Genomic DNA, 22252 nt, shown 5'->3' on the forward strand with positions numbered 1-22252 from the left:
TATTTTTAAGCGTTTAATATGGCCTGTTGAGTCCACTTCGTTGAGCAAAAAGTAGCTCTTGTTTATTACATATTTGGCTTATGGAATGGTATCTGTGCCAATTTCCATCTCTGATGCCATGCAACACCCCAACTCCCCATTCCCCTTAAGCAAGCATAAGTTGGTTTTCTACATTTGAGACCCTGTTCTGTTTTGTATTGCAGTTCCTCTGTAGCCAAGTTTACATTCCGTGTAGTAGTGATATCTTATGATGTTTCTTTTTCTGTGTGACTTATTTCACTTAGAATCAACGTACCTGAATCCACTCATTATGCTGCTACGGGCCTGGTGACATAGATTTCATTGCTGAGTGATATTGCTTTGTACGTAAGTACCACAACTTCTTTATGCATTTTTCGCTTTCTGTGATATTGAATTTGTACCGTAAATGAGTTTCTTGTAAACAGAGCCTTCCCAAATTTTGGGGTGGCTGTGTCTTTTTGATTTTAATTTCCCTAATCTATAGGACCATAAGTGGAAGTGCCCTAGGCTCTGTTGCTTTGTTTTTTAGATGTTTCAGGAAACACCATACACTTCTCCAGAGTGGCTGTTGGCAATTTACATCCCGCCCATGAGCATAACAAGGCTCCCAGTTCTCCATGGCCTGTCCTGCCTTTCTGGATTTTACACTTTTTTCAGATGTCCCTTTTGATCGGGGGGCAGTGAGACTTCATTGTAGTGCAGATTTCCTTTGCAAGCTTGCTTGGTTGGCCAAAAAGGGTGTATGCGTTTTTTCCTGAATATATTCAGGAAAAAACGCATACGTCCTTTTTGGCCAAGTGCATCATTGTGGACGTTCTGCCTCTTTTCCTATGCTTTACATGCAATTCCAGTCTACCTCCTGAAATCGGTTTCCTGCAATTCTGCCCCGCTTTCAAGTCCTCTTGGCAGCCTTACTTCAATATATTTTTGGACGATAGCTGTCATTTATAACTCTGCAGGTTTGTGAATTACAGTGCCCCTGAGCTCCTTTCTTCAACTCGCTTTCTTGTGAGCTGGCCGCAACACCGCAGGATTGCTTCAGGCCCTAGTGTGATTCCGGCATAGCACGCTGAGCCTTTGGTTAATTCCTCTTCCTGGTGGGAAGTGAGAGTTAAAATTGCCCGTCCAGATACCTCCAGCTAATCTCTCATTGGTTCTCCCTATTCGTGTTCATTTTCCGCAGAAATTGCAAACTGGGCCAAACAGGAGGTTAAAGGCACTGACTCTCCAAGTGGGGAGAGTGTTAGTAAAGCGTCTGGAACGTTGCACCCAAGTACCAGGGGACGAAAACTGAGACACGTTTGAACACGTTTCCCGATCACACGGTGGATCATACTCTGGGTTCCACATGCATGTTTTAGCTGAAGGAAGAATCCCTTAAACCTGGAGAGTTGAGACCCATGGAATGGGTACCATGCAATATGACTTCAAAGGGTCTGCATTTGCTCACCGAACCTCACCAATCCTATCACTGCTGCGTTTATGCCGCAGTACACATGGTTGATTCTCTTTCGGAGACATATAAATCCATAGGTTTTAAGATTCTTACTAGTCAGGTATATTCTTCAGCGTTTAATATGTGGTGTTGAGTCCACTTCGTTGAGCAAGGAGTAGCTCTTGTGTATTACATATTTGGCTTATGGAACGGTATCTGTGCTAATTTCAAACTCTGGTTTTATGCAGCACCCCAACTCACCTTTCCCCTTAAGCAAGCATAAGATGGTTTTCTACATTTGAGACCCTGTTCTGTTTTGTAATTCAGTTCCTGTGTAGCCAAGTTTACATTCCGTGTATTAGTGATATCTTATGATGTTTCTTTTTCTGTGTGATTTATTTCACTTAGAATCATTGTACCTGAATCTACTCATTATGCTGCTACGGGCCTGATGACATAGATTTCATTGCTGAGTGATATTGCATTGTACGTAAGTACCACAACTTCTTTATCCATTTTTCGCTTTCTGCGATATTGAACTTGTACCGTAAACGAGGTTCTTGTAAACAGAGCCGTCCCAAATTTTGGGGTGGCTGTGTCTTTTTTATTTTAATTTCCCTAAGCTATAGGACCATAAGAGGAAGTGCCCTAGGCTCTGTTGCTTTGTTTTTTAGATGTTTCAGGAAAAACCATACAATTCTCCAGAGTGGCTGTTGGCAATTTACATCCCACCCATCAACATAACAAGGCTCCCAGTTCTCCATGGCCTGTCCTGCCTTTCTGGATTTTACACTTTTTTCAGATGGCCCTTTTGACCGGTGGGACGTGAGAGTTCATTTTAGTGCAGATATCCTTTGCAAGCTTGCTTGGTTTGCCAAAAAGGGCGTATGCGTTTTCTCCTGAATATATTCAGGAAAAAACGCATACGCCGTTTTTGGCCAAGTACATCACTGTGGACGTTCTGCCTCTTTTCCTATGCTTTACATGCAATTCCAGTCTACCTTCTGAAATCGGTTTCCTGCAATTCTTCCCCGCTTTCAAGTCCTTTTGGCAGCCTTACTTCAATATATTTTTGGATGATAGCTGTCATTTACAACTCTGCAGGTTTGTGAATTACAGTGCCCGTGAGCTCCTTTCTTCAACTTTATTACTTGTGAGCTGGCCGCAACAGCACTGGATTGCTTCAGACCCTAGTGTGGTTCCGGCAAGGCACGCTGAGCCTTTGGTTAATTCCTCTTCCTGGTGGGAAATGAGAGTTAAATTTGCCCGTCCAGACACCTCCAGCTAGTCTCTCATTGGTTCTCCCTATTCCTGTTCACCTTCTGCAGAATTTGCAAACTGGGCCAAACAGGAGGTTAAAGGCACTGACTCTCCAAGTGGGGAGAGTGTTAGTAAAGCGTCTGGAATGTTGCACCCGAGTACCAGGGGACTAAAACTGAGACACATTTGAACACGTTTTCCGATCACACGGTGGATCATACTCTGGGTTCCACATGCATGTTTTAGCTGAAGGAAGAATCCCTTAAACCTGGAGAGTTAAGACCCATGGAATGGGTAGCATGCAATATGACTTCAAAGGGTCTGCATTTGCTCACCGAACCTCACCAATCCTATCACTGCTGCGCTGATGCCGCTGTACACACGTTTGATTCTCTTTCGGAGACATATAAATCCATAGGTTTTAAGATTCTTACTAGTCAGGTATATTTTTAAGCGTTTAATATGGCCTGTTGAGTCCACTTCGTTGAGCAAAAAGTAGCTCTTGTCTATTACATATTTGGCTTATGGAATGGTATCTGTGCCAATTTCCATCTCTGATGCCATGCAACACCCCAACTCCCCATTCCCCTTAAGCAAGCATAAGTTGTTTTTCTACATTTGAGACCCTGTTCTGTTTTGTATTGCAGTTCCTGTGTAGCCAAGTTTACATTCCGTGTAGTAGTGATATCTTATGATGTTTCTTTTTCTGTGTGACTTATTTCACTTAGAATCAACGTACCTGAATCCACTCATTATGCTGCTACGGGCCTGGTGACATAGATTTCATTGCTGAGTGATATTGCTTTGTACGTAAGTACCACAACTTCTTTATGCATTTTTCGCTTTCTGTGATATTGAATTTGTACCGTAAATGAGTTTCTTGTAAACAGAGCCTTCCCAAATTTTGGGGTGGCTGTGTCTTTTTGATTTTAATTTCCCTAATCTATAGGACCATAAGTGGAAGTGCCCTAGGCTCTGTTGCTTTGTTTTTTAGATGTTTCAGGAAACACCATACACTTCTCCAGAGTGGCTGTTGGCAATTTACATCCCGCCCATGAGCATAACAAGGCTCCCAGTTCTCCATGGCCTGTCCTGCCTTTCTGGATTTTACACTTTTTTCAGATGTCCCTTTTGATCGGGGGGCAGTGAGACTTCATTGTAGTGCAGATTTCCTTTGCAAGCTTGCTTGGTTGGCCAAAAAGGGTGTATGCGTTTTTTCCTGAATATATTCAGGAAAAAACGCATACGTCCTTTTTGGCCAAGTGCATCATTGTGGACGTTCTGCCTCTTTTCCTATGCTTTACATGCAATTCCAGTCTACCTCCTGAAATCGGTTTCCTGCAATTCTGCCCCGCTTTCAAGTCCTCTTGGCAGCCTTACTTCAATATATTTTTGGACGATAGCTGTCATTTATAACTCTGCAGGTTTGTGAATTACAGTGCCCCTGAGCTCCTTTCTTCAACTCGCTTTCTTGTGAGCTGGCCGCAACACCGCAGGATTGCTTCAGGCCCTAGTGTGATTCCGGCATAGCACGCTGAGCCTTTGGTTAATTCCTCTTCCTGGTGGGAAGTGAGAGTTAAATTTGCCCGTCCAGATACCTCCAGCTAATCTCTCATTGGTTCTCCCTATTCGTGTTCATTTTCCGCAGAAATTGCAAACTGGGCCAAACAGGAGGTTAAAGGCACTGACTCTCCAAGTGGGGAGAGTGTTAGTAAAGCGTCTGGAACGTTGCACCCAAGTACCAGGGGACGAAAACTGAGACACGTTTGAACACGTTTCCCGATCACACGGTGGATCATACTCTGGGTTCCACATGCATGTTTTAGCTGAAGGAAGAATCCCTTAAACCTGGAGAGTTGAGACCCATGGAATGGGTACCATGCAATATGACTTCAAAGGGTCTGCATTTGCTCACCGAACCTCACCAATCCTATCACTGCTGCGTTTATGCCGCAGTACACATGGTTGATTCTCTTTCGGAGACATATAAATCCATAGGTTTTAAGATTCTTACTAGTCAGGTATATTCTTCAGCGTTTAATATGTGGTGTTGAGTCCACTTCGTTGAGCAAGGAGTAGCTCTTGTGTATTACATATTTGGCTTATGGAACGGTATCTGTGCTAATTTCAAACTCTGGTTTTATGCAGCACCCCAACTCACCTTTCCCCTTAAGCAAGCATAAGATGGTTTTCTACATTTGAGACCCTGTTCTGTTTTGTAATTCAGTTCCTGTGTAGCCAAGTTTACATTCCGTGTATTAGTGATATCTTATGATGTTTCTTTTTCTGTGTGATTTATTTCACTTAGAATCATTGTACCTGAATCTACTCATTATGCTGCTACGGGCCTGATGACATAGATTTCATTGCTGAGTGATATTGCATTGTACGTAAGTACCACAACTTCTTTATCCATTTTTCGCTTTCTGCGATATTGAACTTGTACCGTAAACGAGGTTCTTGTAAACAGAGCCGTCCCAAATTTTGGGGTGGCTGTGTCTTTTTTATTTTAATTTCCCTAAGCTATAGGACCATAAGAGGAAGTGCCCTAGGCTCTGTTGCTTTGTTTTTTAGATGTTTCAGGAAAAACCATACAATTCTCCAGAGTGGCTGTTGGCAATTTACATCCCACCCATCAACATAACAAGGCTCCCAGTTCTCCATGGCCTGTCCTGCCTTTCTGGATTTTACACTTTTTTCAGATGGCCCTTTTGACCGGTGGGACGTGAGAGTTCATTTTAGTGCAGATATCCTTTGCAAGCTTGCTTGGTTTGCCAAAAAGGGCGTATGCGTTTTCTCCTGAATATATTCAGGAAAAAACGCATACGCCCTTTTTGGCCAAGTACATCACTGTGGACGTTCTGCCTCTTTTCCTATGCTTTACATGCAATTCCAGTCTACCTTCTGAAATCGGTTTCCTGCAATTCTTCCCCGCTTTCAAGTCCTTTTGGCAGCCTTACTTCAATATATTTTTGGATGATAGCTGTCATTTACAACTCTGCAGGTTTGTGAATTACAGTGCCCGTGAGCTCCTTTCTTCAACTTTATTACTTGTGAGCTGGCCGCAACAGCACTGGATTGCTTCAGACCCTAGTGTGGTTCCGGCAAGGCACGCTGAGCCTTTGGTTAATTCCTCTTCCTGGTGGGAAATGAGAGTTAAATTTGCCCGTCCAGACACCTCCAGCTAGTCTCTCATTGGTTCTCCCTATTCCTGTTCACCTTCTGCAGAATTTGCAAACTGGGCCAAACAGGAGGTTAAAGGCACTGACTCTCCAAGTGGGGAGAGTGTTAGTAAAGCGTCTGGAATGTTGCACCCGAGTACCAGGGGACTAAAACTGAGACACATTTGAACACGTTTTCCGATCACACGGTGGATCATACTCTGGGTTCCACATGCATGTTTTAGCTGAAGGAAGAATCCCTTAAACCTGGAGAGTTAAGACCCATGGAATGGGTAGCATGCAATATGACTTCAAAGGGTCTGCATTTGCTCACCGAACCTCACCAATCCTATCACTGCTGCGCTGATGCCGCTGTACACACGTTTGATTCTCTTTCGGAGACATATAAATCCATAGGTTTTAAGATTCTTACCAGTCAGGTATATTTTTAAGCGTTTAATATGGCCTGTTGAGTCCACTTCGTTGAGCAAAAAGTAGCTCTTGTCTATTACATATTTGGCTTATGGAATGGTATCTGTGCCAATTTCCATCTCTGGTGCCATGCAACACCCCAACTCCCCATTCCCCTTAAGCAAGCATAAGTTGGTTTTCTACATTTGAGACCCTGTTCTGTTTTGTATTGCAGTTCCTCTGTAGCCAAGTTTACATTCCGTGTAGTAGTGATATCTTATGATGTTTCTTTTTCTGTGTGACTTATTTCACTTAGAATCAACGTACCTGAATCCACTCATTATGCTGCTACGGGCCTGGTGACATAGATTTCATTGCTGAGTGATATTGCTTTGTACGTAAGTACCACAACTTCTTTATGCATTTTTCGCTTTCTGTGATATTGAATTTGTACCGTAAATGAGTTTCTTGTAAACAGAGCCTTCCCAAATTTTGGGGTGGCTGTGTCTTTTTGATTTTAATTTCCCTAATCTATAGGACCATAAGTGGAAGTGCCCTAGGCTCTGTTGCTTTGTTTTTTAGATGTTTCAGGAAACACCATACACTTCTCCAGAGTGGCTGTTGGCAATTTACATCCCGCCCATGAGCATAACAAGGCTCCCAGTTCTCCATGGCCTGTCCTGCCTTTCTGGATTTTACACTTTTTTCAGATGTCCCTTTTGATCGGGGGGCAGTGAGACTTCATTGTAGTGCAGATTTCCTTTGCAAGCTTGCTTGGTTGGCCAAAAAGGGCGTATGCGTTTTTTCCTGAATATATTCAGGAAAAAACGCATACGTCCTTTTTGGCCAAGTGCATCATTGTGGACGTTCTGCCTCTTTTCCTATGCTTTACATGCAATTCCAGTCTACCTCCTGAAATCGGTTTCCTGCAATTCTGCCCCGCTTTCAAGTCCTCTTGGCAGCCTTACTTCAATATATTTTTGGACGATAGCTGTCATTTATAACTCTGCAGGTTTGTGAATTACAGTGCCCCTGAGCTCCTTTCTTCAACTCGCTTTCTTGTGAGCTGGCCGCAACACCGCAGGATTGCTTCAGGCCCTAGTGTGATTCCGGCATGGCACGCTGAGCCTTTGGTTAATTCCTCTTCCTGGTGGGAAGTGAGAGTTAAATTTGCCCGTCCAGATACCTCCAGCTAATCTCTCATTGGTTCTCCCTATTCGTGTTCATTTTCCGCAGAAGTTGCAAACTGGGCCAAACAGGAGGTTAAAGGCACTGACTCTCCAAGTGGGGAGAGTGTTAGTAAAGCGTCTGGAACGTTGCACCCAAGTACCAGGGGACGAAAACTGAGACACGTTTGAACACGTTTCCCGATCACACGGTGGATCATACTCTGGGTTCCACATGCATGTTTTAGCTGAAGGAAGAATCCCTTAAACCTGGAGAGTTGAGACCCATGGAATGGGTACCATGCAATATGACTTCAAAGGGTCTGCATTTGCTCACCAAACCTCACCAATCCTATCACTGCTGCGTTTATGCCGCAGTACACATGGTTGATTCTCTTTCGGAGACATATAAATCCATAGGTTTTAAGATTCTTACTAGTCAGGTATATTCTTCAGCGTTTAATATGTGGTGTTGAGTCCACTTCGTTGAGCAAGGAGTAGCTCTTGTGTATTACATATTTGGCTTATGGAACGGTATCTGTGCTAATTTCAAACTCTGGTTTTATGCAGCACCCCAACTCACCTTTCCCCTTAAGCAAGCATAAGTTGGTTTTCTAAACTTGAGACCCTGTTCTGTTTTGTAATTCAGTTCATGTGTTGCCAAGTTTACAATCCGTGCATTAGTGATACCTTATGATGTTTCTTTTTCTGTGTGACTTATTTCACTTAGAATCATCGTGCCTCAATCCACTCATTATGCTGGTACAGGCCTGGTGACACAGATTTCATTGCTGAGTGGTATTCTGTTGTACGTAAGTACCGCAACTTCTTTATCAATTATTTGTTCTCTGGGATATTTAACTTGTACTGTAGAAGAGGTTCCTGTAAACAGAGCCATCCCAAATTTTGGGGTGGCTGTGTCTTTTTGATTTTAATTTCCCTAAGCTATAGGACCATAAGTGGAAATGCCCTAGACTCTGTTGCTTTGTTTTTCAGATGTATCAGGAAACACCATACACTTCTCCAGAGTGGCTGTTGGCAATTTACATCCCGGCTATCAGCATAACAAGGCTCCTTTTTCCCCATGGCCTGTCTTGCCTTTCTGGATTTTACACTTTTCTCAGATGGCCCTTTAGACCGGGGGGAAGTGACACTTCATAGTAGTTCGGATTTCCATTGCAAGCTTGCTTGGTTTGCCAAAAAGAGCGTATGTGTTTGTTCCTGAATATATTCAGGAACAAACTCATACACCCTTTTTTGCCAAGTGCATCATTGTCGATGTTCTGCCTCTTTTCCTATGCTTTACATGCAAATCCAGTCTACCTCCTGAAATCGGTTTCCTGAAATTCTGCCCCGCTTTCAAGTCCTCTTCGCAGCCTTACTTCAATATATTTTTGGACATTATCTGTCATTTATAACTCTGCAGGTTTGTGAATTACAGGGCCCCTGAGCTCCTTTCTTCAACTCGCTTTCTTGTGAGCTGGCCGCAAACCCGCAAGACTGCTTCAGACGCTAATCTGCTTCTGGCAGGGCATGCTGAGCCTTTTGTTAATTCCTCTTCCTCGTGGGAAATGAGTGTTAAATATGCCTGTCCAGACACCTAACTCACTCTCAACCCCTTGGTGATGTGGGTCCTCTGGTTTGTGGCCACCTTTGCTGGGTTCCTCACCTTTCGATGATGTGGCCCCACTAGTGTGAGGACACTCCTGCCTGGTTCTCATCCACGTGGTTATGTGGACCCCCTGGTGAGAGTCTGTTCCTGGCTGTGTTCCTCACCCTTCTGTGAGGGAGACCCTCTGCTGATAGGTCACTCCTGCATGGCTGGGACACATTGCCTTGGTGAAGTCAGCCATGTGGTGGCAGTTGGATCGTGCTGGGAATCTCCTCCCCCCGGTGATGTGGGCCCTCTTGCGTCAGGCCCTAACTGCTGGGCTCACCAACTTTTCTTAGTGAGCCCAGTGATGTTTTGGCACTCCTCTTAGGATCCCATCTCCTTGGGGATGTGGGCCTTCTGCTCTGAGGTTCCAACGGCTGGGCTGTTCACATTTTCATGATGTGGGCTCTCTGGTGTTAGTTCACAGAGGCCTGGATCCCATAGCCTCTGTGCTCTTGGCCACCTGATGGGAGGTTCCAACTGCTGGATTCCTCACTTTTCTAATTTTTTGGGCCCTCTGTTGTGAGGATCCTCCTGCCTGCCTCACTCCCAGCCCCTTCGTGATGTGTGTTGTCTGGTTTGAGGCCACATGTGCTGGATTCCTCACCTTTCGATGATGTGGGACCAATGGTCTTAGGAGACTCCTGCCTGGTTCACATCCCCTTGGTGATGTGGGCCCTCAGGTGAGAGTCTGATCCTGGCTGGGTTCCTCACCCTTCTGTGAGGTGGGCCCTCTGCTGTGAGGTCAATGATGCCTGTCTGGCAAACGTCACCTTGGCGACGTGGGCCCTCTGGTGGCAGTTGGAGTGTGCTGGGATCCTCCTCCCCTCGGTGATGAGAGCCCTCTTGCCTTAGGCCATAACTGCTGGGCTCCCCACATTTTCTGATGTGCGCCAAGTGAGTGAGGACACTCTTGCCATGTTCCCATCCCCATGGGGATATGGGCCTTCTGCTCTGAGGTCAAAACGGCTGGCTTGCTCACAGTACCATGATGTGGGCCCTCTGCTGTGAGTTCACTCTGGCAAGGATCCCTTATCATCGGTGCTCTGAGCCACCTGCTGGGAGGTTCCAACTGCTGGATTCCTCAACTTTTTTATTCTATGTGCCCTCTGTTGTGAGGCTCCTCCTGCCTGCCTCACTGCCAGCCCCTTGGTGATGACTGTCCTATGGCTTGAGGCCACATGTGCTGCGTTCCTCACCTTTCGATGATGTGGCCCCACTCGTGTGAGGACACTCCTGCCTGGTTCCCATCCCCTTGGTGAGGTGGGCCCTCTGGCGAGAGTCTAATCCTGGCTGGATTCCTCAACGTTCTGTGAGGTAGGCCCTCTGCTGTGACGTCACTCCTGCCTGGCTGGCACACGTCACCTTGGAGACGTGAGCCCTCTGGTGGAAGTTGGAGCGTGCAGGGTGCCTCCTCCTCTCGGTGATGATGGCCCTCTGGCGTCAGGCCCTAAATGGTGGGCTCCCCACATTTTCTGATGTGCGCCCAGTGGTGCGAGGACACTCCAGCCAGGTTCCCAATCCCATGGGGATGTGGGCCTTCTGTGCTGAGGTCCCAAAGCCTGGGTTGCTCACAGTTTTATGATGTGGGCCCTCTGCTGTGAGTTCACTGTGGCCTGGATCCCATAGCCTCGGTGTTCTGGGCCGCCTGCTGGAAGGTCTAAATGCTGGAATCCTCACGTTTTTTATATTATGTGCCCTGTGTTGTGAGGCTACTCCTGCCTGCCTCACTCCAAGGCCCTTGGTGATGTGGGTCCTCTGGTTTGAGGACACATGTGCTGGGTTCCTCACCTTAAGATGATGAGGCCCCACTGGTGTGAGGATAATCCTGACTGGTTCCCATCCTCTTTGTGATGTGGGCCCTCTGGTGAGAGTCTGATCCTTGCTGGGTTCCTCACCGATCTGTGAGGTGGGCCCTCTACTATCAGGTAACTCTTGCCTGGCTTGCTCACCTCGCCTTGTTGACAGGAGCCCTCTGGTGGCACTTGGACCCTGCTGGCAGCCTCCTCACCTCTGTGATGAGGGTCCTCTGACGTCAGGCCCTAACTGCTGGGCTCCCCAACTTTTCTTAGTGAGCCCAGTGATGATCGGGCACTCCTCTTAGGTTCCCATCTCCATGGGGATGTGGGCCTTCTGCTCTGAGGTTCCAACAGCTGGGTTGATCACAATTTCATGATGTGGGCTCTCTGGTGTTAGTTTACTGTGGCCTGGATCCCATAGCCTCTGTGCTCTTGGCCGCCTGCTGGGAGGTTCCAACTGTTCGATTCCTCACCTTTTGTATTCTATGGGTCCTCTGTTGTGATGCTCCTCCTGCCTGCCTCACTCGCAACCCCTTCGTGATGTGGGTCTTCTGTTTTGAGGCCACATGTGCTGGGTTCTGCAACTTTCAATGATGTGGCCCCACTGGTGTGAGGACACTCCTGCCTGGTTCCCATCCCCTTGGTGATGTGGGCCTTCTGGTGACAGTCTGATCCTGGCTGGGTTCCTCACTCTTATGTGAGGTAGGCCCTCTGCTGTGAGGTCAATCCTGCCTGACTTGCACACATCACCTTGGTGACGTGGGCCCTCTGTTGGCACATGGAACCTGCTGGGAGCCTCCTGCCCTCGGTGATGACGGCCCTCTAGCATCAGGCCCTAACTGCTGGGCTCCCCACGTTTTGTGATGTGAGCCCAGTGATGCCAGGACACTCCTGTCAGGTTCCCATCCCCATGGGGATGTGGGCTTTCTGCTCTGAGGTCCCAACGCCTGGGTTGCTCACAGTTTCATGATGTGGGCTCTCTGGTGTTAGTTCACTCCTGCCTGCATCCCATAGCTTCTGTGCTCTCGGCCGCCTGCTGGGAGGTTCCAAATGCTGGATTCCTCACCTTTTTTATTCTTTGGGCCCTCTGTTTTTAGGCTACTCCTACTTTCCTCACTCCCATCCCCTTTGTGATGTATGTCCTCTGATATGAGGCCACATGTGCTGGGTTCCTCACCTTTCGATGATGTGGCCCCACTGGTGGGAGGACAGTCCTGACTGGTTCCCATCCCCTTGGTGTTGTGGGCCCTCTGGCGAGAGTCTCATCCTGCCTCGGTTCCTCACCCTTCTGTGAGATAGGCCCTCTGCTGTGAGGTCACTACTGCCTGGCTGGCGCATGCCACCTTGTAGACGTGGGCCCTCTGTTGGCAGTTGGAACCTGCTGGGAGTCTCCTCCCCTCAGTTATGAGGGCCCCCTGGCATCAGGCCCTAACTGCTGGGCTCCTAACATTTTCTGATATGTGCTAAGTGGTGCGAAGCCACTCCTGCCAGGTTCCCATCCCAATGGGGATGTGGGCCTTCTGTTCTGAGGTCCCAACGGCTGGGCTGCTCACAGGTTCATGATGTGGGCCCTCTGCTGTGAGTTCACTGCGGCCTGGATCCCATAGCCTCGGTGCTCTGGGCCACTTGCTGGGAGTTTCCAACTGCTGGATTCCTCAACTTTTATATTCTATGGACCCTGTGTTGTGAGGCCGGTCCTGCCAGCCTCATTCCGAACCCCTTGGTGATGTGGTTCCTCTGGTTTGAGGACACATGTGCTGGGATCCTCACCTTTCAATGATGTTGTCCCACTGGTGTGGGGACACTCCTGACTGGTTCCCATCCCCTTGGTGATGTGGGCCCTCTGGTGAGAGTCTGATCCTGGCTGTGTTCCTCACCCTTCTGTGAGGTGGGCCCTCTGCTGTGAGGTCACTCCTGCTGGCCTGGCACACATTGCCTTGGCAACGTTGGCCCTCTGGTGGCAGCTGGAGCCTGCTGGGAGCCTCCTCCTCTCAGTGATGAGTGCCCTCTAGTGTCAGGCCCTAACTTCTGAGCACCCCACGTTTTCTGATGTGAGCCCAGTGATGCCAGGACACTCCTGTCATGTTCCCATCACCATGGGGATGTGGGCCTTCTGCTCTGAGGTCCCAATGTCTGGGTTGCTCACAGTTTCATGATGTGGACTGTCTGGAGTTAGTTCACTCTGGCCTGGATCCCCTAACCTCTGTGCTCTCGGCCGCCTGCTGGGAGGTTCCAACTGCTGGATTCCTCACCTTTCTTATTTTTGGGCCCTCTGTTATGAGGCTCCTCCTGCCTGCCTCACTCCCAGCCCCTTGGTGATGGGTTTCCTATGGTTTGAAGCCACATGTTCTGGGTTCCTCACCTTTAGATGATGTGGCCCTACTCATGTGAGGACACTCCTGCCTGGTTCCAATCCATTTGGTGATGTGGGCCCTCTGGTGCGAGTCTGATCCTGACTGGGTTCGTCACACTTCTCTGAGGTGGGCCCTCTGCTGTGAGGTCATTCGTGCCTGGTTGGCACACATCGGCTTGGCGACGTCAGCCCTCTGGTGGCTGTTGGAGCCTGCTGGGAGCCTCCTTCCCTTGGTGATGAGGGTCCTCTGGCGTCAGGCCCTAACTGTTGGTCTCCCAAAATTTTCTGATACGTTCTCAGTGGTGCGAGGACACTCCTACCAGATTTCCATCCCCATGGGGATGTGGGCCTCCTGCTCTGAGGTCCCAATGGCTGGGTTGCTCAGTTTCATGCCATGGGCCCTCTTCTGTGAGTTCACTGTGGCCTGGATCCCATAGCCTCAGTGCTCTGGGCCGCCTGCTGGGAGGTTCCAACTGCTGGATTCCTCACTTTTTTATTCTATAGGCCCAGTGTTGTGAGACTACTCTTGCCTGCCTCACTCCGAGGCCCTTGGTGATGTGGGTCCTCTGGTTTGAGGACACATGTACTGAGTACCTCACCTTTCGATGATGTGGCCCCACTGGTGTGAAGACACTCCTGCCTGGTTCCCATCCCCTTGGTGATGTGGGCCCTCTGGTGAGAGTCTGATGTTGGCTGGGTTTCTCACCCTTCTGTGAGGTGGGACCTCTGCTGTGAGGTAAGTCCTGCCTGGCTTGCTCACGTTGCCTTGGCAATATGAGCACTCAGGTGGCAGTTGGAGCCTGCTGGGAATCTCCTCCCCTCTGTTATGAGAGCTCTGGATAAAACACATATGTCCTTTTTTGCCAAGTGCATTATTTTCCAAGTTCTGTCTCTTTTCCTATGCTTTAAGAGCGACTCCCGTGTACCTTCTGAAATCGGTTTCCAGCAATTCTGCCCCGCATTCAAGTCCTCTTCGCAGCCTTACTTCAGTATAATTTTGGATGATGGCTGTCATTTATAACTCCGCAGGATTGTGAATTACAGTGACCCTGAGCTTCTTTCTTCAACTCGCTTTCTTGTGAGCTGGCCACAACACCACAGGATCTCTTCAGACCCTAATCTAGTTCCAGCATGGCACGCGGAGCCTTTGGTTAATTCCTCTTCCTGGTGGGAAATGAGAGTTAAATTTGCCAGTCCAGACACCTCAAGCTAGTCTCTCATTGGTTCTCCCTATTCCTGTTCATCTTCCGCAGAAATTGCAAACTGAGCCAAACAGGACTTTACAGGCGCTGACTCTCCAAGTGGGGAGAGTGTTAGTAAAGCGTCTGGAATGTTGCACCCGAGTACCAGGGGACGAAAACTGAGACACATTTGAACACGTTTCCCGATCACACGGAGGATCATACTCTGGGTTCCACATGCATGTTTTAGCTGAAGGAAGAATCCCTTAAACCTGGAGAGTTGAGACCCATGGAATGGGTACCATGCAATATGACTTCAAAGGGTCTGCATTTGCTCACCGATCTTCACCAATCCTATCACTGCTTTGTTTATGCTGCTGTACACACGCTTGACTCTCTTTCGGAGACATAGAAATCCATAGGTTTTAAGATTCTTACTAGTCAGGTATATTCTTAGGCGTTTAATATGAGGTGTAGAGTCCACTTCGTTGAGCAAGGAGTATTTCTTGTCTATTATATATTTGGCTTATGGAACAGTATCTGTGCTAATTTCAATCTCTGGTTTTATGCAGCACCCCAACTCACCTTTCCCCTTAAGCAAGCATATGTTGGTTTTCTACATTTGAGACCCTGTTCTGTTTTGTAATTCAGTTCCTGTGTAGCCAAGTTTACATTCCGTGTAGTAGTGATATCTTGTGATGTTTCTTTTTTTGTGTGACTTTTTTCACTTAGATTCATCGTACCTGAATCCACTCATTATGCTGCTATGGGCCTGATGACATAGATTTCATTGCTGAGTGACATTGCATTGTACGTAAGTACCACAACTCCTTTATCCATTTTTCGCTTCTTGTGATATTGAACTTGTACCGTAAACAAGGTTCTTGTAAACAGAGCCGTCCCAAACTTTGGGGTGGCTGTGTCTTTTTGATTTTAATTTCCCTAAGCTATAGGACCATAAGTGGAAGTGCCCTAGGCTCTGTTGCTTTGTTTTTTGGATGTTTCAGGAAACACCATACACTTCTCCAGAGTGGCTGTTGGCAATTTACATCCCGCCCATCACCATAACAAGGCTCCCAGTTCTCCATGGCCTGTCCTGCCTTTCTGGATTTTACACTTTTTTCAGATGGCCCTTTTGAACGGGGGGCAGTGAGACTTCATTGTAGTGCAGATTTCCTTTGCAAGCTTGCTTGGTTGGCCAAAAAGGGCGTATGCGTTTTTTCCTGAATATATTCAGGTAAAAACGCATACGCCCTTTTTGGCCATGTGCATCATTGTGGACGTTCTGCCTCTTTTCCTATGCTTTACATGCAATTCCAGTCTACCTCCTGAAATCAGTTTCCTGCAATTCTGCCCCACTTTCAACTCCTTTTGGCAGCCTTACTTCAGTATATTTTTGGACGATAGCTCTCATTTATAACTCTGCAGGTTTGTGAATTACAGTGCCCCTGAGCTCCTTTCTTCAACTCGCTTTCTTGTGAGCTGGCCGCAACACCGCAGGATTGCTTCAGGCCCTAGTGTGGTTCCGGCACGGGACGCTGAGCCTTTGGTTAATTCCTCTTCCTGGTGGGAAATGAGAGTTAAATTTGCCAGTCCAGACACCTCAAGCTAGTCTCTCATTGGTTCTCCCTATTCCTGTTCATCTTCCGCAGAAATTGCAAACTGAGCCAAACAGGACTTTACAGGCGCTGACTCTCCAAGTGGGGAGAGTGTTAGTAAAGCGTCTGGAATGTTGCACCCGAGTACCAGGGGACGAAAACTGAGACACATTTGAACACGTTTCCCGATCACACGGAGGATCATACTCTGGGTTCCACATGCATGTTTTAGCTGAAGGAAGAATCCCTTAAACCTGGAGAGTTGAGACCCATGGAATGGGTACCATGCAATATGACTTCAAAGGGTCTGCATTTGCTCACCGATCTTCACCAATCCTATCACTGCTTTGTTTATGCTGCTGTACACACGCTTGACTCTCTTTCGGAGACATAGAAATCCATAGGTTTTAAGATTCTTACTAGTCAGGTATATTCTTAGGCGTTTAATATGAGGTGTAGAGTCCACTTCGTTGAGCAAGGAGTATTTCTTGTCTATTATATATTTGGCTTATGGAACAGTATCTGTGCTAATTTCAATCTCTGGTTTTATGCAGCACCCCAACTCACCTTTCCCCTTAAGCAAGCATATGTTGGTTTTCTACATTTGAGACCCTGTTCTGTTTTGTAATTCAGTTCCTGTGTAGCCAAGTTTACATTCCGTGTAGTAGAGATATCTTGTGATGTTTCTTTTTCTGTGTGACTTTTTTCACTTAGAATCATCGTACCTGAATCCACTCATTATGCTGCTATGGGCCTGATGACATAGATTTCATTGCTGAGTGACATTGCATTGTACGTAAGTACCACAACTCCTTTATCCATTTTTCGCTTCTTGTGATATTGAACTTGTACCGTAAACAAGGTTCTTGTAAACAGAGCCGTCCCAAACTTTGGGGTGGCTGTGTCTTTTTGATTTTAATTTCCCTAAGCTATAGGACCATAAGTGGAAGTGCCCTAGGCTCTGTTGCTTTGTTTTTTGGATGTTTCAGGAAACACCATACACTTCTCCAGAGTGGCTGTTGGCAATTTACATCCCGCCCATCACCATAACAAGGCTCCCAGTTCTCCATGGCCTGTCCTGCCTTTCTGGATTTTACACTTTTTTCAGATGGCCCTTTTGAACGGGGGGCAGTGAGACTTCATTGTAGTGCAGATTTCCTTTGCAAGCTTGCTTGGTTGGCCAAAAAGGGCGTATGCGTTTTTTCCTGAATATATTCAGGTAAAAACGCATACGCCCTTTTTGGCCATGTGCATCATTGTGGACGTTCTGCCTCTTTTCCTATGCTTTACATGCAATTCCAGTCTACCTCCTGAAATCAGTTTCCTGCAATTCTGCCCCACTTTCAACTCCTTTTGGCAGCCTTACTTCAGTATATTTTTGGACGATAGCTCTCATTTAAAACTCTGCAGGTTTGTGAATTACAGTGCCCCTGAGCTCCTTTCTTCAACTCGCTTTCTTGTGAGCTGGCCGCAACACCGCAGGATTGCTTCAGGCCCTAGTGTGGTTCCGGCACGGGACGCTGAGCCTTTGGTTAATTCCTCTTCCTGGTGGGAAATGAGAGTTAAATTTGCCAGTCCAGACACCTCAAGCTAGTCTCTCATTGGTTCTCCCTATTCCTGTTCATCTTCCGCAGAAATTGCAAACTGAGCCAAACAGGACTTTACAGGCACTGACTCTCCAAGTGGGGAGAGTGTTAGTAAAGGGTCTGGAATGTTGCACCCGAGTACCAGGGGACGAAAACTGAGACACATTTGAACACGTTTCCCGATCACACGGAGGATCATACTCTGGGTTCCACATGCATGTTTTAGCTGAAGGAAGAATCCCTTAAACCTGGAGAGTTGAGACCCATGGAATGGGTACCATGCAATATGACTTCAAAGGGTCTGCATTTGCTCACCGATCTTCACCAATCCTATCACTGCTTTGTTTATGCTGCTGTACACACGCTTGACTCTCTTTCGGAGATATATAAATCCATAGGTTTTAAGATTCTTACTAGTCAGGTATATTCTTAGGCGTTTAATATGGGGTGTAGAGTCCACTTCGTTGAGCAAGGAGTATTTCTTGTCTATTATATATTTGGCTTATGGAACAGTATCTGTGCTAATTTCAATCTCTGGTTTTATGCAGCACCCCAACTCACCTTTCCCCTTAAGCAAGCATATGTTGGTTTTCTACATTTGAGACAGTGTTCTGTTTTGTAATTCAGTTCCTGTGTAGCCAAGTTTACATTCCATGCAGTAGTGATATCTTGTGATGTTTCTTTTTCTGTGTGACTTTTTTCACTTAGAATCATCGTACCTGAATCCACTCATTATGCTGCTATGGGCCTGATGACATAGATTTCATTGCTGAGTGATATTGCATTGTACGTAAGTACCACAACTCCTCTATCCATTTTTCGCTTTCTGTGATATTGAACTTGTACCGTAAACGAGGTTCTTGTAAACAGAGCCGTCCCAACCTTTGGGGTGGCTGTGTCTTTTTGATTTTAATTTCCCTAAGCTATAGGACCAGAAGTGGAAGTGCCCTAGGCTCTGTTGCTTTGTTTTTTGGATGTTTCAGGAAACACCATACACTTCTCCAGAGTGGCTGTTGGCAATTTACATCCCGCCCATCACCATAACAAGGCTCCCAGTTCTCCATGGCCTGTCCTGCCTTTCTGGACTTTACACATTTTTCAGATGGCCCTTTTGATGGGGGGCAGTGATACTTCATTGTAGTGCAGATTTCCTTTGCAAGCTTGCTTGGTTGGCCAAAAAGAGCGTATGCGTTTTTTCCTGAATATATTCAGGAAAAAACGCATACGCCCTGATTGGCCAAGTGCATCATTGTGGACGTTCTGCCTCTTTTCCTATGCTTCACATGCAATTCCAGTCTACCTCCTGAAATGGGTTTCCTGCAATTCTGCCCCGCTTTCAAGTCCTCTTGGCAGCCTTACTTAAATATATTTTTCGACGATAGCTGTCATTTATAACTCTGCAGGTTTGTGAATGACAGTGCCCCTGAGCTGCTTTCTTCAACTCGCTTTCTTGTGAGCTGGCCGCAACACCGCAGGATTGCTTCAGGCCCTAGTGTGGTTCCGGCACGGCATGCTGAGCGTTTGGTTAATTCCTCTTCCTGGTTGGAAATGAGAGTTAAATTTGCCCGTCCAGACACCTCCAGCTAGTCTCTCATTGGTTCTCCCTATTCCTGTTCATTATCTGCAGAAATAGCAAACTGGCCAAACAGGAGGTTAAAGGCACTGACTCTCCAAGTGGGGAGAGTGTTAGTAAAGCATCTGGAATGTTGCACCCGAGTACCAGGGGACGAAAACAGAGACACATTTGAACACATTTCCCGATCACACGGTGGATCATACTCCGGGTTCCACATGCATGCTTTGGCTGAAGGAAGAATCCCTTAAACCTGGAGAGTTGAGACCCATGGAATGGGTACCATGCAATATGACTTCAAAGGGTCTGCATTTGCTCACCGAACCTCACCAATCCTATCACTGCTGCGTTTATGCCGCTGTACACACGCTTGATTCTCTTTCGGAGACATATAAATCCATAGGTTTTAAGATTCTTACAAGTCAGGTATATTCTTAGGCGTTTAATATGGGGTGTTGAGTCCACTTCGTTGAGCAAGGAGTAGCTCTTGTCTATTACATATTTGGCTTATGGAACGGTATCTGTGCTAATTTCAATCTCTGGTTTCATGCAGCACCCCAACTCACCTTTCCCCTTAAGCAAGCATAAGTTGGTTTTCTACATTTGAGACCCTGTTCTGTTTTGGAATTCAGTTCCTGTGTAGCCAAGTTTACATTCCGTGTATTAGTGATACCTTATGATGTTTCATTTTCTGTGAGACTTATGTCACTTAGAATCATTGTACCTGAATCCACTCATTATGCTGCTACGGAACAGATGACATAGATTTCATTGCTGAGTGATATTGCATTGTACGTAAGTAACACAAGTTCTTTATCCATTTTTCCCTTTCTGCGATGTTGAACTTGTACCGTAAACGAGGTTCTTGTAAACAGAGCCATCACAAACTTTGGGGTGGCTGTGTTTTTTGATTTTAATTTCCCTAAGCTATAGGACCATAAGTGGAAGTGCCCTAGGCTCTGTTGCTTTGTTTTTCAGATGTTTCAGGAAACACCATACACTTCTCCAGAGTGGCTGTTGGCAATTAACATCCCGTCCATCAGCATAACAAGGCTCCCAGTTCTCCATGGCCTGTCCTGCCTTTCTGGATTTTACACTTTTTTCAGATGGCCCTTTTGACCAGGGGGAAGTGAGACTTCATTTTAGTGCACATTTCCTTTGCAAGCTTGCTTGGTTGGCCAAGAAGGGCGTATGCGTTTTTTCCTGAATATATTCAGGAAAAAATGCATACGCACTTTTTGGCCAAGTGCATCACTGTGGATGTTCTGCCTCTTTTCCTGTGCTTTAAATGCAATTCCAGTCTACCTCCTGAAATTGGTTTCCTGCAATTCTGCCCCGCTTTCAAGTCCTCTTGGTAGCCTTACTTCAATATATTTTTGGACGATAGCTGTCATTTATAATTCTGCAGTTTTGTGAATTATAGTGCCCCAGAGCACCTTTCTTCAACTCACTTTCTTGTGAGCTGGCCGCAACACTGCAGGATTGCTTCAGGGCCTAATCTGGTTCCGGCACAGCACGCTGAGCCTTTGGTTAATTCCTCTTCCTAGTGGGAAGTGAGAGATAATTTTGCCCGTCCAGACACCTCCAGCTAGTCTCTCATTGGTTCTCCCTATTCCTGTTCGTCTTCCGCAGAAATTGCAAACTTGGCCAAACAGGAGCTTAAAGGCACTGACTCTCCAAGTGGGGAGAGTGTTAGTAAAGCATCTGGAATGTTGCACCCGAGTACCAGGGGACGAAAACTGAGACACATTTGAACACGTTTCCCAATCACACGATGGATCATACTCTGGGTTCCACATGCATGTTTTAGCTGAAGGAAGAATCCCTTAAACCTGGAGAGTTGAGACCCATGGAATGGGTAGCATGCAATATGAATTCAAAGGTTCTGCATTTGCTCTCGAACCTCACCAATCCTATCACTGCTGCGTTTTTGCCACTGTACACACGCTTGATTCTCTTTCGGAGACATATAAATCCATAGGTTTTAAGATTCTTATTAGTCAGGTATATTCTTAGTCAGTTAATATGGGGTGTTGTGTCCACTTCGTTGAGCAAGGAGTAGCTCTTGTCTATTATATATTTGGCTTATGGAATGGTATCTGTGCTAATTTCAATCTCTGGATTTATGCAGCACCTCAACTCACCTTTCCCCTTAAGCAAGCATAAGTTGGTTTTCTAAATTTGAGACCATGTTCTGTTTTGTAATTCAGTTCCTGTGTAGCCAAGTTTACATTCCGTGTATTAGAGATATCTTATGATCTTTCTTTTTCTGTGTGACTTATTTCACTTAGAATCATCGTACCTGAATCCACTCATTGTGCTGCTATGGGCCTGATGACATAGATTTCATTGCTGAGTGATATTGCATTGTACGTAAGTACCACATCTTCTTTATCCATTTTTCGGTTTCTGCGTTATTGAACTTGTACCGTAAACGAGGTTCTTGTAAACAGAGCCGGCCCAAACTTTGGGGTGGCTGTGTGTTTTTGATTTTAATTTCCGTAAGCTATAGGACCATAAGTGGAAGTGCCCTAGGCTCTGTTGGTTTGATTTTTAGATGTTTCAGGAAAAACCATACACTTCTCCAGAGTGGCTGTTGGCAATTTACATCCTGCCGATCAGCATAACAAGGCTCCCAGTTCTCCATGGCCTGTCCTGCCTTTCTGGATTTTACACTTTTTTCAGATGTCCCTTTTGACAGGGGGGAAGTGAGAGTTCATTGTAGTGCAGATTTCCTTTGCAAGCTTGCTTGGTTGGCCAAAAGGGCGTATGCATTGTTTCCTGAATATATTCAGGAAAAACGCATATGCACTTTTTGGCCAAGTGCATCATTGTGGACGTTCTGCCTCTTTTCCTATGCTTTACATGCAATTCCAGTCTACCTCCTGAAATCGGTTTCCTGCAATTCTGCCCCGCTTTCAAGTACTCTTGGCAGCCTTACTTCAATATATTTTTGGACGATAGCTGTCATTTATAACTTTGAAGGTTTGTGAATTACAGTGCCCCTGAGCTCCTTTCTTCAACTCGCTTTCTTGTGAGCTGGCCACAAAACCA

General features: G+C 46.4%; 1 long non-coding RNA gene across 3 annotated transcripts in view; it reads left to right on the top strand.

The window, feature by feature from the left end:
* Positions 1-21559, top strand: part of LOC125963354 (uncharacterized) — a 278782-nt gene extending 257223 nt beyond the window's left edge. Inside the window, exon 3 of one of the 3 annotated variants that reach the window (XR_007475206.1) lies at positions 21490-21559. This is a non-coding gene — a long non-coding RNA (uncharacterized LOC125963354). Of the gene's footprint in view, positions 1-16753; positions 16792-18333; positions 18372-21489 lie in introns of those variants that run through there. The other 2 variants (XR_007475211.1, XR_007475210.1) reach the window with 2 other exon arrangements.
* Positions 21560-22252: the final 693 nt, after the last annotated feature.

Source organism: Orcinus orca, unplaced genomic scaffold (assembly GCF_937001465.1).
Source record: "Orcinus orca unplaced genomic scaffold, mOrcOrc1.1 scaffold_96, whole genome shotgun sequence".
Lineage (NCBI taxonomy): Eukaryota > Metazoa > Chordata > Mammalia > Artiodactyla > Delphinidae > Orcinus > Orcinus orca.